An 18,767-nucleotide genomic window follows, 5' to 3' on the forward strand; every position below is an offset into this window, starting at 1 on the left:
CGCTACGATTGAAGAGATAAATACGGCATCGAACGAGGAGCTGAACAATTCGCGATATTTTTTTAACAGATCTCATATCATTTAGTCACTTACTTTGTAGATTGCGTTGTAGAAATGAATTTCCTCCTGTTTTCCTCGCTTTAATTAAGAAAATATAATCTTTCATTTAATCTTGTAACTATTCTATCTCTATTTCATCCACTTCATCTTTCTCTGTTCAACCACCTGCATATTCCCACTATTGCTAAAAAGAGGCTGAAAATGACCTTAACCCCTGCCCTTCGGCTTTGAACTAACTAGACATTATCAGGTCAGAGGAATTGAAATGTAAATAATTGTTTTTAATCATTAGGAATTTATTTAAAAAAAGATGAGCGCGTTTGTGAAGCTATATCGCAAAACAATTCGTAACTTTTTACGACATCCAACGTAGACAATCCAGCAAAAATTAAATAACTTATAATATAATCCCATTTTGGAGTACGTAGAAAATTCAAACGAAAACCACAAAATTTGTGTTTCAAATTGAACCGTCTCGGGAAGGGAAACATTTCTAAATTCGCAAATTCGTGGGTTTATTAACGTCACTTTTCAGTTTACTCTTCAAGTTAAATCCCTTGCGAACGACGGCTTTTGTAGGGAGAAACAAAAAGGGACCGAAAAAGGGACAAAAATGCTTCCGCCACTTAAAACTTCATTCGAACGGTCACACGTCCAACTTTAAACTCGATTGAATTCTGAACGTTCGCCCCTAGTGACCGGACGATTTTTAATTCCCTTCCGAATTTCTACTTTTAGCATACGCATTAACTAAACGTGTGAATGACCATCCCACCGGCCTATAAGTTTTTTGTTAAAAAAAGTTGCCAAAAAATAAACAGCATCTTTAATTAAGAACAGCAGAAATTAGAATGCCAGTGTTAATAGCACTTTTTTAAGCACGAGGTGCCATCATGTGTACGTTTTTCCGTAAATAAATATAAAGTAAAGTAAAATCTAATTACAAAGGCGTGCATTATCTTTATGTTTAGTTAGTATCCAATGCTCGGTACTTTTACCAGCATCCTAATGTAGCTCTGCATGATTATAATAGTACCTTATGATCTTGCAGAACGATAATTAGATATTCAGGATAAAATTTGCAACTAAAAGTATCCATATTCTGCATCAGATACCCGAATTCATTTTATAAAAAGCCGAATTCAACTATGCACAATCATAACATCACTTTATGATCATGCAGAGCTATGTTTAGATATTCAGGATCATTTTATAACTAAAAGTGTCCGTATCCTCTATCCAATGTCTTAACGCTATTACCGGAATCCGTATCCCACACCCGGATACATTTTACCACTATTAGAATTCAGCTCTGTATGATCGTAATATTTCTGCACGATCGTGCAGAGCGATATTTAGATATTTAGGGTACATTTTCCAACTTCCATATTCCGTATCCGATACCCGAATGCATTTTATAAGTCGCCGAATTCATTACATACATCACTTTACGATCATGCAGAGCTATGTTTAGATATTCCGAATCATTTTGTAATTAAAAGTAGTCGTATGCTGTATCCGATGTCCGGGCGCTATCGTTGGAATACGTATCCGATACTCGAATACCTTATACTAGTATCCGAATCCAAATCTGTATGATCGCAATATTACTTTACGATCTTACAGAACGATATTTAAATATTCAAGATATAATGTGCAAATAAAAGTATCCATATTCTGTATCCGATATTCTGTATCCGATACCAGAATGCATTTTATAAGGAGCCGAATTCAACTCTACACAATCATAACATCACTTTACGATCATGCAGAGCTATGTTTAGATATTCAGGATCATTTTATAACTAAAAGTGTCCGTATCCTGTATCCAATGTCTGAACGCTATTACTGGAATCTGTATCCGACTCCCGGATACCTTTTACCACTATTAGAATCCAGCTCTGCATGATCGTAATATTTTTTCACGATCGTGTAGAGCGATATTTAGACATTCAGGGTACATTTTGCAACTAAACGTATCCATATTCTGTATCCGATACCCGAATGCATTTTATAAGTAGCCGAATTCAATTCTGCAGAATCATTACATCATTTTACGATCATGCAGAGCTATGTTTAAATATTCCGAATCATTTTGTAATTAAAAGTAGTCCTATGCTGTATCCGATGTCCGGGCGCTATTGATGGAATACGTATCCGATACCCGAATACCTTATACTAGTATCCGAATCCAGCTTTGTACGATCGCAATATTACTTTACGATCTTTTAGAATGATATTTAGATATTGAAGATATAATTTGCAACTAAAAGTATCCATATTCTGTGTCCGATATCCGAATGCATTTTATAAGGAGCCGAAGTCAACTCTGCACAATTATAACATCACTTTGCGATCATGCAGAGCTGTTTAGATATTCAGGATCAGTTTGTAACTAAAAGTATTCGTATCCTGTATCCGATGTCCGGGTGCTATTGTTCGTATACGTATGCGATTCCCGGATACATTTTACTAGTATCAGAATCCTGCTCTGCATGATCGTAATATTGTTTCATGATCGTGCAGAGCAGTACTTAGATATTCAGGATACATTTTGCAACTAAAAGTATCCATATTCTGTGTCCGATACCCTAATAATAATAACATCAATTTATGCAGAACTATGTTTAGACATTCAGGATCATTTAGTAACTAAATGTATTCGTATCCTGTATCCTATGTCCGGACGCTATTGTTAGTATAATGTATCCGATACCTGCATGATCGTAATATTACTTAACGATCATGCAAAGTCATATTTAGTTCGCGAATTCCTTGTCGCTCTCTTTGCTTCACTCAATTTGGCGACATTTTAAAAGTAGATTCACGCGATACGGACCAGCAGGTAGCAACAATATTACAATCGCATGCGGCGGTACCCCATCGCGTGTCCATGTAATACATAAAGACACAAACACACAATAACGCGAACGCGTGCACACTCACGATCTTTTGCGTGCAACATTCGAGCGTGCATAATTGCACACGTCTAATCACGTTTTAAGGAAAAAATATAAAGGGCTAAATAAGTACAATGCATAGGTGACGTGATATTATGGTCATATTATACGTCGTAGCCAGAATATAAAATCTCAAATTGAATAATGAAATTCTCTGGTTTTTCCTTGTATGAAATTAAAACTTCAAAACGTGAAAAAAAGTAAATAATAATTTTAATTTAATATTACACAAAGAACGTTAATTAACCTGTAAAAGGTTGGAGTATACGTTCAGTACCAATCAGCTCAATTATTGATGTAAAAATCAAGTTTGGGAGACATTCATATATGTATGTATGTATAAATAATCGAAATGGTTCACCTTTACCAAAAAATATTACCTATATTACATTTTCATAACTAAAATAAAGTCTCAAAGTTAGCCTTTTTTATTATTTTTAATTAAAGTAAGAGTTTCGTACACATTTGTTCACAACACACCCTCCTATCTCATACTCTTTCACAGGCAAGCAAGGCTCGATAATTAAAAATATAAAGGTACAGTCCATTTCAATTTGTTAGAATTGTGACCTTGAAGAAATCTGCGCGAAGATAGAAAAAATACACATTAGGCGTGAGCAAGACAGAAATAGTTGGAACCAGCTTGAACGAGCAGAGCTCTCGATGGGCGGTCTTAGGAGATCGGCTGGAACTGTACAGGACTAGACGAAAATGTTTAGCAATTTCTTAAAACAGAAGTGTATATAAACTTACAATAGTAAACAAAGCAAAAGTTTTATAGGTGTGTAGAACGTTAAGTTAATTCACTTGCTATTATTTTTGGCTAAATATGCTTTTAAACAAAGCATATTCTTACATTTTAACGAGGCAGTTGAAATAATTTTACAAATGGTACTGTACACTTTTGTCTAGTTCTCGCTCGATGATCGGTGGAGAAATGAGCTCCGCAGACAAACATGATTGAATTTGGAATTATGCTACGGCACATCCTAATAAAGGGAAGGGGCATATCTCTAACTTTTTGAAACGAACAGTACAAAGATGACTTTTTGTATTGATCGGTACTTCTAATGAAAGTGAAACTAACTGGATTGTTCTCAAACAGATTAGGCGTATTGTAAAATTTCTACAGTGTAGTTACAATATTGTACACGTTTAGTAACGTATTTTTAACTCCATCCCTTTTGCTGCGAATTTAGTTGCAGGCGTAGTCGCAACTGAAACAAAGCCTCTAATTGGGAAATTGGGCGTAAAACGATGACGTCCGCCGCTCCTGACGAAAGACGACACCGCAAATACCCCTCTAATCAATCGCGAACACGGCTGTTACTTGTCTAGAATGAGCTGATTTCAATCTCGAATAACAAGAACGATAACATTCAACCCTACTATTAGTCCATTATAAATAACTTTGGGAAATCCGGCTCGAAGGACCATATGGTACAAAATTAATCGACTTAAACCAACGTACTTTGCTAACACGATTTCAGATCAACATTTCGTGTCCATCAATAGAACGACAATGATCACTTAATATAGAAAAACGAACAAGAAAATGGTAAAACAAATCAAGATTTTTAATATTAAACATACCATTCTAGCGCCTTCAACGGCTCGTAGTGCTTGTTTATAATTCTTACCTGAAACAAAAAGAATTTGTAATGTTAATATAATCCATCTATCCTGTAACTATACTAATTTGAATAAACCAGCATTCGTGTATGTCTGTAATAGATTTAACACTATCACTAATCGAAAGTGCTTTGCTTTGTAGCATCTTAAATTCCACAATGCAAAATTCATGTTGTAGCAACCACCACGTTCTCAGGGCATTTAATAAAAGTTATAGAGTGCATTTTTTATAACCCATTTTATATTTGTCCATAAAGTGATGTTTATGTAATTATGTAATCTATTAAGTTTTCTGTTAGTTTTCCCAAAATATTATATTTGAGATACATGTTATAATTTAAAATAAACGAAAATAACAGCAATAGTAATAAAAATTCTAGATTCTAGTACCCTATAAAAATTATTTTTAACTGTCTTTCTAGAACAGATCTAAAATATAAATTTTAAAAAAGTCGTATTTATGTACATTGCAGCAAAAAGTAATTAAAAATAGACAATGTCAAATAAACGACTTCGCAATAAAGGGCAACGTGTGTATTTTTATGGTCGAAGCTGCTTCAAAAAGTAATATTTTCGATTCGTATCCTGACCATCGTAGAAACGTAAACCAGGGAAATGACGTTAGACGCGACAAAATATCATTAAAGCTGCCTCATAAAACTCGTAAATTGAGAACCACCTATAAGTAATTAAGTTAAGCACCATGTGATATATTATCCCCATGTAAGTACTAACCTTTATTAGATCGAAATAAAAATATACTTGCATTACTTGTTTGTCTGAGAAATAAAAAACGTGACAGTAAAATAATATCACTTTCATTTGATTTCATAATTACATAAAATGTTACCAATATAACTACAAAAATTACTAAAACAGAATGGATAATATACGTGGTACGTTCAAAAACTGTCGCGAATTTTGTGATTTTTCAAAAATTATTTATTTATTTATGAATATCTATTTTGTCCCCTTCAAAGTAATCCTCACCAGATATTATACAGGGTTTGTCCGGAAACCAATAGGACTGATTCGCGCACCGACTGGATTCGGTAGAGGGCATTCCTAGCTAACGAACGAGCGGCTGGTGAGTTGTCTCCGAGCACCTGGAGAGCCAGAACAGGCTTTTTCGTGCGACGTGTTTCTGTGAGTGGTGCAAGCCGAAAATGCAGCGTTCGTTAGAGCAGAGGTACGCGATTAAATTCTATGTGAAACTCGGTAAATCTGCGCAGAGACGTTTGATATGATTAAGCAGATGTTGCTTTAGTGGTGTGATTCGGTGGCACCAGGTCTTTTCATAGGGCCGGGAAGAAATCGCCTGAACATGCGCAAGGTGTGAGCGAAGATGGTCCCAAAAGTGCTCACTGACAACCAGAAATTGCGGCGAGTGGAAGGGTGCCAAGAAAATTTAAACATGTGTGAAAGTGACCCCCAATTTTTGAATAACGTAATCACAGATGACGAGTCATGGATCTTTGAGTATGATCCCGAGAGAAAGAGGCAATCTTCCGAGTGGCACACGCCGGCGCCTGCTCGCCCAAATAAGGGCAGAAAGGGCAAATCCAAAGTGAAAACTATGCTCATTGTCTTTTTTTGACATGAAAGGCATCGTCCACCATGAATTTGTTCCTCCTGGACAAACCGTCAACCGCAATTATAGTTATTATTGACCAAAAAAGGAGTTGTTTTAAAATGAAAGTACCACTGACCTAAAATGCCTTCCTAATGTTCATAAAAAGGTCACCGACGCCTAACATTTCTGTAACAAAATTTATAACTAATTCAACCCATAATAAAATCGCCCTATTCGGTGGGTTGATGAAACGAAAAATCGAGATAAATTCCGAAAGCTTTTGCACTTTCTCGGTAGGCACGGACCTGTATCGGGAGATTTATGCGTTACAATGAAAGAACACAGGTGTCTCCAGGACAACGGCGGTCCGACACTGCGTCACTTTTTAAGCTCAATACATTACCGCCATCTCTGATTACGACATGACTACTAAAGAAAAAGGCAAAAAGGAGAATGAAAGGAAGAGTGAGTACATCACCATGAAATTTATCGCATCCTAAGTGAATTGAAAAGCCATCTGAAATCGGCCTGGCGTAAACCATCAGTCTTGTTTGGAAAACCTGTCTCATACAATCGACTGAAACTGCTGTCTTCCGAGAAGCGCTTTTTAGAAATAAATGTTCGACTAATGGATAAAGAAAAACTTTTATCAAAACATGCTACGATACCTTTGTTACACCACCACATTAATAATAACACCGATGTATTAGATACCTGCGTATTAGTACATGTCAACAACATAATGGAAAATGAACATTGTTTTAGAAAGATACAAGGGGCATCAATGTATTCTTCGTATCAGAATGAAGAAATAGCTGTTTACGGGCCCCGGTAAAAGATAGGGGTGTAAACAGGTTAAGGGATGAGGAAAACCTTATGAGGTATCCATTTATTCTTCACCATAAGGTCGTCAGTCCTAAGACTGTTTGGACACGCACCTCCACTCTATCCTATCCTGAGTTAATCTTCGTATTTTCTTATAAGTAGAACATTCCACATCCGTAACTATTTCAGAACAGCAATCAAATCTAGGTCTACCTCTGTTCCTATTGACTGCTGTTCCTACTTCTATGCTTGAGGTGTCCTACCAACCTATCTCGCCCATTTCCTATTGATATCCATAAAGTCCTCTGTTCTCCTATTCTTTCTAATACCTCTTCATTTCTAACCTTCTCTATCGACGGAATCACCACTTTTTGAACGCTTCTATCCTTTCCTTTTCAGCCGCGCCCACCGTCCATGTTTCGCAGCCATACAATGCCGCGTTCCCGACATACACTTAACAATTATTTTCGAATTACTAAATTAACCATTCGCGAACATAGATGTGACTTCTTTTTGACGATGGCGACCCGATTCATTCGTTATGTGAAGTGAAAAGGGAAGGGAAAAGGATCCAACAAAATCTCACCAAGGGGGTTGGGGGCCCAGATTTTTAAAAATATATTAAACAAGACAAATGTTTCTAGGATTGTACAGAAAAAAGGTTCACGTAACCATAATATAAATCGTACTGTCACAAGTTTTCTAAAAATTATGGATTTCTAAAAGCAACAAAAAGAAATAAGTAGTACATATCGATCAGAGAATAGATTAGTCATCTCTTTTTAAACGTAAATGTGTACGGATGATGAGATGATGTACCTACGCAATTACGGTATACGCTAGAATAAATCTAAACATAGGAATAGAAACTACATGTACAAAGTCAGTCAGTCTTATGGGAGCGTCACCAGTTTATGGTCGGTTGTCCGCATAGAGAAATTTTGTATTTGACAAGTGATAATAGCACAGAGGACTGTTGTGTTTTTGAACCTTTTTAGTGATGAACCTACTTAGATTCACTCGTTTCGAGTTAAATTACTCTAACACAGAACAAACACTTAACCCCTCCTATGACCACCGTATAACAGTAAAAGGTATAAATAATACAAACAATTAGGTACTGTGCCCAGTTCACGTGCTATAAAATTTTTAATAAACGTTTGAACAGAAGAACATTAACATTAATGAACTTCAATTAATCTTTCAATTTCAATTTCATAAGCGATTGACATTCAGCTACATAATATTCGTAATTAAATTTCACGTTTGTAACATGCATCACCTATTCCAAATGAGCTCAATTGATTACTCAAAAAGAAATGCGTTGAAATGAAACATTTTATTGCTTACTAGTGTTTACATTTTTTAAAGATTCTTTAAAAAGACCATTGAAATATGCAACAGTGTCAAACAATCAATTCACAAGAACCATTAAAATGTTAGAATTATCATTATTATATACAATAAGGACTCAAATGTATGTACCAATTTTTTAGAAACAAACAAGCTGTTCATCATCATCATAAGGTCGTCACACCTAAGACTGGTTAGACACGCACCTCTACTACTTCCTATCCTGAGCTAATCTAAATTTTCTTAAAACTAGAACATCCCACATCCTTAACTATTTGCGAACAGTAATCGAATTTAAGTCTATCTCTACTCCTCCTAACTCCTATTTCTGCCTCTAATATGTCTTTGACTAAACCTTCATGCCTGATAAGATGTCCTACCAATTTATCTCGCCTATTTTTTATTAACTTCCATAGAATCCTCTGTTCTCCTATTATTTCTAATTCCTCTACATTTCTAACCTTCTCTATCCACGGTATCCTCATCATTCGCTGGTAACACAACATTTTTCGCGAGCATAGAAGTGACTTCTTTTTATTGAACGCGACTCGATCGATCCTGTGCTATCCTCTGCTTTGTATCACTACTACTCCTTCTATCCTGACTTATCTGACTTCCTAGATACCTAAAATCACCCACTTTTTCTTATATTTCGTCTCCTACCTTTATATTCGCTCTTTCCCTAGATTTTCTTTCCTTGCATACCAGTATTTTTGTTTCACTTTTATTTATTTATAAACATTTTGTTATTGTGCGGATTGTTTTTTTTTTTTTTGAGTTGTAAATACGTTGTATTGAAATTGGTGCTTGTTGAATTATTTTTATTAAATATGTATATTATTGTTAAATTCCATCATTGTGTTGTCCTCTACCAGTAGGTATTACTGTACATACGTATACTCCATAGGTAATGTCAGCGAACACAAGCTGCTGAAAACTATTTTAAAACTTGTTTGAACAATATCAGTAGAGGACATTTTACGATATTTCTAAATCACAAACACATTATACATGACATACGTTACTTACGTAATAACGACCCTGGCAATCATCGGAGGGCATAAAATGATCGCTTACACACATACATACATTCAAACATGAACATACATATATATACATATGTCAGTAACGGATAATTAAACTTCTTACGCGACTGCACCGGGCCCTAATGAGCACTTTATGATAAATGAAATACGACTGGTATTTAATTGCAGTATAAGCAGTGGCGCTAATTTATACGCTGTCCGAAATCGAGAATGGACAAAACCGCCAGTTATTTTTGCTTGTGACACAATACAATACCTTAATATGTATTATTACGAATGATGCAAAATAGTACCTAACCACCCTAATCGTCAACATTAATAGAATTTTGATAATACGAGGGCGGTTCAATAAGTACCCGTTTTTGAAGACAGAGGACGTTCCTGAGGGAAGTTGGTGTTAACATCTTGTGCTGCTATCTATCAAATGACACAAAAACAAATTTCAGACTTATTGATTGGTTAGTTTGGATTTGGCAGCGATTCGAGTGAGACGTGTTCCGTGATTTTCGCTAAGATGGAAAAAGAGCAGTATCGTTCGGTAATTCGCTTTTTGGTTTTGGATGGAAAAAAAATGCGAGGAGATAAAAGCAAAGTTGGATGCTGTTTATGGAGACACTTCGCCATGTATGACCACAGTTAGATATTGGTTCAACGAATTTAAACGTGGACGAACATCCGTTTTTGATGAGGAGCGACCAGGACGTCCGGCAGACGTGGTTACCGAGGAAATCATTGAAAAAGTCCACGACATAATTCTCGCTGATCGACGAACGAAAGTGCGCGAAGTAGCAAAGGCCGTAGGTGTATCGACCAGAACGGCAATTAATATTTTACATAATAAGTTAGCGATGAAAAAATTGTCGGACCGATGGGTACCGCGATTGCTCACAGTGGACAACAAGCGGATGGAGCTGTTAACTTTCGAAACAGTGTTTGGAGCAATTTGAGCGAGATCCGAAGGACTTTTTGAGTTGTCACCGTTGAAGAAGCCTGGATTCGTCATTACACACCAGAAACCAAGCTACAATCAAAACAATAGATTTCTACCTGCGAATCTGCTCCAAAGAAAGCGAAGACAATTCCATCGACCGGAAAGGTCATGGCGACGATTTTTTGGGGTGTCATCCTCATGGATTTATTTTAGAAAAAGGAAAAACGATCACTGGACAATACTACAGCGAGTTATTGGGCCGTTTCGACAAAAAATTGAAGGAGACACGGCCGCATTTGGCGAAAAAGAAGGTGCTTTTTCACCACGATAACGCACCCGCACATTCATCCGGAGTTGTCGCCGCCATACTGCATGAATTACTGCCTCACTCCCTGTGCTCACCCGATCTCTCTCCCTGCGACTTCTTCTTGTTTCCTGACATAAGGAAATAGCTCGCGGGAAAAAAAATTAACTCAAGCGGGAAAGTCATCACCGAGACAGGGGCGTATTTTGGAGATAAATTTAATTTTTGGAGGGGTTAAAAAAATGGCAGGAACGTTGGGAGAAGTGTATCTTTCTAAAAGGGGACTATGTTGAAAAATAAAAAAAAAATTGAAGAAATGGTGTCTTCATTTCTAACACGGGTACTTATTAAACCGCCATCGTATGTTAGTTAGGGTTCCGTATCTCAAAAACAAAAAAACGAGAAACTCGTATAGGATCACTTCGTTGTCCATTTGTCCGTTTCTGTTTGAAGTTGATAATATCAAATACTCAGATCTCCCTTCGGTAAGAAGCAACGTCTTATAGCAAAAGTAAAAAAAAGAGTCCGAAAATCATAAAAAACGACCACGCTAGATCCTTACGGAAAACGAATCTGTCAAACTCATTCAAACTCTGAATTGTGGTAGTTCTGGACGCGTAGATCAAAAGTTTCATTGGGCATTAACTCATAAAAGCTCATCTTTATGAGATATCGTCCCTTAAAGATGCTCTAACCTAACATAACATAACGTTGGAGTTATCACTCTTCAAATGATCAAGTACCTATGTTTCTGCATTAAAAAAACGCACGAAGATAATACATTACCTTTTTCATTACTACTAAAAGCTACAGAGTGGACGCCATTGAATCATTCCATTTCATTTTTTATATTAAATTATTTTCCACTTAGTGTAACACTTATTATGAAGTTTAAAATTGCTCATTCAAGACTTGGAAAACGTTCACATTCTTTGGCACTAACTCTACGTTTAGGTATCTTATTTACGATGTGCAATTGTTACAGAAAATCCAGTGCCTCACAACTTTAGAGACTGACACACCCACCTCTTCTTTGGTTTAATTTTAGGTTCCTATGCTGTACCATTTGCCCTTGTATTAATAAGAATACTTTAACTGTATAATGGCTGTGTTTACAGACGCACATGCTTCATCCTATCTCGTAAACTAATTTATATTTGGATAAAACGTAATGGTTAAAGTATTTTAATTGAGTTACGGCAGCATATCACTATCTACTAATATTTACTGCTAATTAAAATAGATTCTATGATAGGACACCTTCTGAGACAAGAAGGGCTAGTCAGAGACGTATAAAAATTAAAATTGTTTCAAAAATATGTTTCTATTACCATAAACCATACAAAACCGCAGACAAAATCTGGTAGCCGTTTGGTCATGTAAGACTATTCCGAAACATTTTACTAAGTAACCTTGTAATCTAAAAAATGCTTGAGACAGAATTTTTACAAGCCGAGCTGACTTGTGGTGGTTATTTAGATAAAGAACTTAAATGCCTTGCGCCTCCACCATTAAAAAATGTGAACTGAATTCATATTTAACCATTTTTCACAAGATCTGAAATGTTTTTTCTTTCCAACAATCTGAGATATTAGAGGATTCAATGTTTTCTTCTTTCGTGTTGAACAATTTTTTACAAATAGTTCTAGAGACCTTATGATCTGCTATTTTTTCTGTTTCCAACAATCTTAGATATTACAGAATTAAATGTTTTTTTCATTCAAGTTGAATCAATTTTCATAAATAGTTCTGAAACCTGGTATCTTTTCAGTTTCGAACAATTTTAGATATCAGAAGATTCAATGTTTTCATTCATGTTGAACAATTTTATACAAATAGCTCTGAACATCTCAAAATCTGGGATGTTTTATGTTTCCAACAATCTTAAATATTAAAGGATTCAATGTTTTCATTCATGTTGAACCACTTTCTACAAATAATTCCGAAAACCTTATGATCTGGTGTCTTTTCCAGCAATCTTAGATATTAGAAGATTCAATGTTTTCAATCATGTTGAACCATTTTTCACAAATAGCTTTGAAAATCTCACGATCTGGGATGTTCACTGTTTTCGACAATCTTAAATACTAATTGTTTAAAACTATAACTTTGTATGTCCGTTTGTTTTATAAAACAAGAATAGTTAACATTGAAATTAAAAGCAATAAAAGGAATGTATATTATTTTCTGATTGGCTGTATTGAAAGAATTATCGATACTGTATGTATAAAAGGATAACTAACTGAATGATATAACAAGTGCTATACACCGCCGATACAGACGTAGTTGAAAAAATATTTTGCACAAATTAACCAAATTATGCATCATGAGGTCGTCAGTCTTAGGACTGATTGGAAACGCACATCCACTCTTTCCTATCCTGACCTAATCTAAGGCTACCTCTACCCCTCCTAACTTCCGTTTCTGCCTCTAATATGCCTCTGACTAGACCTTCATGCCTGAGAAAGTGTCCTACCAACCTATCTCGCCTATTTCTTATTGACTTTCATAGAGTCCTCTGTTTGTTCTCCTATTTTTTCTAATACCTATTCATTTCTAACCTTCTCCATCCACGGTATCCTCTTCATTCGTCTATAACTCCACATTTCGAACAATGCACATAAAAACAAAAAATTACGATAAAGAAATAATCTGTCTATTTTCGATGTTGGGATTACTTTTTGCCTTATGACTTGGTTTAAAAGAATCGATGCCAAAATACGTTGTATCGAAAGGAAAGTAGATATCGACTAACTATGTGTATTAGTACAAACTTATATAGTTTTATTCCTATCCGTACATGGTGTCCCACCAAAGGAAAACATGTCTAAGGTATCAAGGTCAATATTCAAGCGAAAGTTATTTCAGAAATATTTATTTTACGCAGGTGGCTTTTGATGTTTGCCTTCTATAAAATACAAAAATAGTGGATGATTCACCAGGTCTTAATCGCGGTAATAATTTAAGCGGGAATTAAAAGATTTTTAATTAAATTTAGACGCAGCAAGAGCAGGCAGTAAATACAATTTTTAATGTGAAAATTGAAGCTGAGACAAGGGAGGAAAAAAAAGAGTTTATCTAACAAACCAAAGCAACAAATTTAGCAACATTTATCAATAGTGTTTCATCCGAATTTACATAATGGCTATGCTTGAATATTTTTCGAATAAATTAATCGAATGACAAGCGAAAACGCTGCATTCCATTAAATTTATTGCAGCTATTCGAACGTTCTAATTACGCATTATTTGATTAACCGCATCGCCATAAAAATTAATGACGAACTATTCAATTCAATACACATCAATAAAGTCGGCAATTTTCATCGAAAAACCATTGCAAATGTACACGTTGCATTGTACAACATGGAATCTTATTTAGTTATACCGGTTATAACATCAAAACCTACTGTACCCAGAAGTGAGTTACTTATACACGAAAAGAGTCAATTATACAACTATAACAGTAATTCATGATAAAAAACAATAATCACAGCTAGCTATATTCCTTTTGGTACGTAAAAGTGTATTACAAAGAGGGTAATAAAACTACCAACAATTTTTGAAAATCAATTGACATTAAAAAAAAAAATAAAATTATGCGTTTCAGAATAATAGAATTAGCGAGGTATTATTAGTGAAATAGCATTCGTTATTTTCGAATCATATACAAACTCTTTTGTTTCAAGAAAGAAATTGGAAACTGTAAAAAATTTATGATTTTCCTTAATATAATAATACTTTTTAATACCGAAAGCAAATTAAAATCGCTGGAGTAATCTATGCGGCGCTACTCCACCGATCGAAATCGGTCTCGTACTGCGCATGACGTCACTCCGAGACGAGATACAGAGCGAAGTTGCTGAAAGTGTGATTTTATTGAGTGCGGGCGGCGGTAATGACGTTGATGGCACCCGAACCATTTAGAAATATGAGAGAACCTCCAGATTTCTTATAATGTTATAATTTAAATGTATAATAAACGTTTGCACTATACTAAAATTTTAAGTGACTTGTATTCTGAATGCTGTTTATGTTTTAAGTTAGCAATTGACAATCTGCATCATTCCTTAAAGGGTAGTCCCTAAAGTAAAAGAAAATAAAAATAGGTTTGTAACTGTTATTACTGTCTATAAAATAGGTAGGTATAAGTATCATTTCTGTTGTCAACCAAGACACTTTAGATTTCGTAAAAAGGATCTTATATAAAAAAAATATTTTTTTACATTATACTTTTACAAGATCACTCATGTATCCATCCGTAGGTCTGATACAACCTTTTCTAATATTTCTAACAGCTCAATATACTTATGGGATATTGTTTGATCTACTTATTCAATTGAGGGGCTCATACGGCAATTTTTGGGATTTTACCTATTAACATATTATTTTTATTAGAATTAGTGTTTATTTTTGTTATCGAGTTTACCAGAGAATCTAAAGAATTTAGCCTCAGCCGGCAAAAAACAGTGATAAAGTCAACAGCCCAAAAAAATAATTGTGACCGTAAAGGAAGGGGGATATAAGCCCTCAAGTCATACGTCATATCCGTTATCAGTACTATACTTCGTTTAGTTTCTCTAGTTTTGTGACCTTTAGTTTGACCGGCGCAAAGTAGAAAAGAACAACACTAGGCCAGAAAAGAAAGGAGACAACTCTCGGCCAAACTCTTAACCGGTGAGGAGCGTATAATCCGTACAGTACGACACGGAAAAATTGACCATTTTATCCACTAAAATTGCATTGCTCAAATGTGCTGTTATTGGTACCAATTACTACTTAAAATATCAACGAAATGTTTATTTATATTTGAAGACGTATTAAAGGCTTTAACGCTTCTTTCTGACTCGCACTACTATTCATGATTGAACAAAACTTTTGGCAAATACTATATGAAAAAGTATGTTTAATGAACAAGAGTCGAGAGTATAACGAACTTTTTTCTCCCTACCTACGATTTTGCCAGCGCATATCCAAGACATTGGAAGGGACACATCGCTAGAGAAAGTAAATGAAGTATAACAATATTCCATGGATTTGAAGTACAAGTAATAGAGTCTCACTATTGTTGTTTATGCCTTTCCCCTACTGTATGTCAGTTGTAATATGAAGTAGATACAACGAAAAACAGAATAGGTTCCGTGTGTCGTTGAATAACATATTGGCCCACGCGCAAATTCTTAAACACCTTACTTTACATTCACACACCACATCTGTTTAATACATTACAATTTTTTAATGTAACTTATTATGTGAAAATTTGATCAATAAAGTCGCTTTCGCTTTTCATTTTAATTTATTTAAGTGGAGCCAGTCGGATTAGAACAACTCTGTTTTCAATTAAGACTAAATGAATTACTTTTGAAACGATCCGATAAAATCTAACAGACGCAACCGGGCAATTCGACCATTCGGCAGAAGCAGATTTAAATGCATGGCACGCACGGTGATGTGGCTGTCTGGCATTTTACGTAAAATATATTTCAGAAACACAATGCCGGGGTGTCGTTTGAATGTTAATAAGAGATCAAATGTTAAACAACCAATTTTGTAAATAAACAAAATTCCGCAAAACAATTCACATTTTTGGGCTTTCCACTGCCACCACCTAGGATCTCCCTGCGTTCCAAGTAGCTTGAGCAATAATTATGAAGATATAAATTCACTGGTGTCGCACATGATAATCACCTGAACGTCAACATTCATAGTAATACCTGATTTAAAAAAAAAAAAACTGCTATACTGACAACACGTAGAACCCGGGCCTTCGAGGTGCCATCCGAGCATTCATACCACTGAGCCAATGCCGCTTTTTTCTTTTTCTTTTGGGTGTTTCATTCCCGCCAGCGTCCTTTCAGGAATTGTGGGAATGGGTGGGTGGCAGTTCGGGTAAGAAAGACGAGGCGGACGAAATGAAGACAGAAGAGAATGAAAGATTATCTGCGGAATATTACTGCCCCACTATTTACCTAAGTGATCCAAGGAAACCACAGAAAAAATTGGACCAAGGCAAACGGACCCGGAATCGAATCGAATCGAGTCCTCTCGAATACTAAGCAATAGTCTAAACCTCTAGCATTCATGCCACTGAGCCAATGTCGCAAAAAAAAAAAACTTTTGGGTGTTTCATTCCCACCAGTCAGTAATGCTGGTGGGCGGGCAGTCCCTCCGGACTACGCCGAAAGGTAGGGCGGAAGGCCCTCTTCAGCCTGCTTTCAGGAATCGTGAGAATGGGTGGGTGGTGGTTCGGGTGAGAAAGTTGAGACCAACGAAATGAAGACAGAAGAGAGTGAAAGATTATCTGTGGAATATTACTGCCCCAGCATTTGCCTAAATGATCCAAGGAAACCACAGAAAAACTTGGACCAAGGCAAACTGACCCGTAATCGAACCAGCGTCCTCCCGAATACTAAAGCAATGGTCTAAACCTCTAGCATTCATACCACCGAGCCAATGTCGCTTCTTACAAGCATTTATATACAATCATTTCGCAGACATAATGTGACGTCACAAACGTTTTCCCGCCACTTTTATCAAACTATTGCTTAAAAATAAACACCGAAAAATACGTACTGTGTACTATAGATTGGTTAGATTGGTTAGACTTTTGTGTCTTTTAGGACAATAACAACGGCCGGCTCAGTTACATTGGGTTTTTCTTGCCACAGTTGTTTTCAAAATGGCGTTCACATTTGAAAAGCACATTTATATGTAAAGGTGTATGTTTCAGACCGCACCAAGCGAGAATTATAAATCAGACAATGATTTGGCATTTGATTAAGTTTTATTCAAGTCTCTAGAGGTCTAGAGATGGGTAGCATCCGCTTGTCTTACCACCACCTTTGTATTTACCGAGTACATTCCGCCAATGCTCGTTAAAATCGTTTTCATTGATCGGGAAGATACAGCGATTGTCGGTGACGAAAAAATTGTATACAAAATAAGTTAACGTACGTATAAACTTGTAGTTTGTGTAGATAGATTTTTCTATCCTATTATATTGTATGTACTAGGGTCAATTGAAAAGTCCCTGGCCTGACACATAGATGGCGGCACCAGAACTAAATCCATATGATTTTCAGTTAGTCCTAACCTTCAAAAGACGCGTCTATAAATTTGACGGCTGTCGGATCATTAGTTTGTGAATTATAGCATTTTTAGTGAAGCAACTTTTATTATTGTGAAAAAAATGGATAAAAAGAAATTTCGCGTGTTGATAAAATATTGCTTTTTGAAGGGTAAATATACAGTTGAAGCAAAAACTTGGCTTGATAACGAATTTCCGGACACTGCCCCAGGAAAATCAACCATCAAGGATTGGTAGGTATGCTAAGTTTAGACGTGGTGAAATGAGCACCGAAGACGGTGAACGCAGTGGACGCCCAAAAGAGGCTGTTACGGACGAAAACATTAAAAAAATCCACAAAATGATTTTGAATGACCGTAAATTGAAATTGAATGAAATAGCAGACAAAGTGGGTGTCGCGCGAGCTCACTTTTGACCAAAAACAACGACGAGTTGATGATTCAGAGCAGTGTTTGAAGATGATCACGCGTAATAAACCCGAGTTTTTGCGTCGATATGTGACAATGGATGAAACATGGCTCCATCATTTCACTCCGAAGTCCAATCGACAGTCATCGGAGTGGACTGCACACGATGAACCCGCTCCAAAGCGTGCAAAAACGCAACAGTCGGCTGGCAAGGTTATGGCGTCTGTATTTTGGGATGCGCGTGGAATAATTTTCATTGACTACCTTGAAAAAGGAAGGACCATCAACAGCGACTATTACATAGCGTTATTGGACCGTTTGAAGGACGAAATCGCCGAGAAACGACCGCATTTGCAGAAAAGGAAAGTCCTGCTTCACCAAGACAATGCACCGTCTCACAAGTCAGTGAAAACGATGGCAAAAATTCATGAATTGGGCTTCGAATTGCTTCCGCATCCACTGCATTCTCCAGATCTGGCCCCCAGCGACTACTTCCTGTTCTCAGATCTCAAAAGAATGCTCGTTGGGAAAAAATTTTCGTCGAATGAAGAGGTGATCGCCGAAACTGAGGCCTATTTTGAAGCAAAGGA

General features: G+C 36.2%; 2 protein-coding genes across 4 annotated transcripts in view; both read right to left on the reverse strand.

Moving 5' to 3' along the window:
* LOC108741760 (neurocalcin homolog) overlaps positions 1–18,767 on the reverse strand; it is a 143,927-nt gene that overhangs the window by 106,836 nt on the left and 18,324 nt on the right. The window lies entirely within an intron of this gene.
* Positions 1–18,767, reverse strand: part of LOC108741749 (neuronal calcium sensor 2) — a 132,940-nt gene that overhangs the window by 95,982 nt on the left and 18,191 nt on the right. Inside the window, exon 2 of one of the 3 annotated variants that reach the window (XM_025974687.1) lies at positions 4,614–4,660. The exons of the other annotated variants lie outside the window; for them this stretch is intronic. The gene's annotated coding sequence lies outside the window, so the exon portion shown is untranslated. The remainder of the gene's footprint in view (positions 1–4,613; positions 4,661–18,767) is intronic. 3 annotated transcript variants of the gene reach the window in all.

This window comes from Agrilus planipennis, unplaced genomic scaffold (genome assembly GCF_000699045.2).
Source record: "Agrilus planipennis isolate EAB-ADULT unplaced genomic scaffold, Apla_2.0 scaffold16, whole genome shotgun sequence".
Classification (NCBI taxonomy): Eukaryota; Metazoa; Arthropoda; class Insecta; order Coleoptera; family Buprestidae; genus Agrilus; species Agrilus planipennis.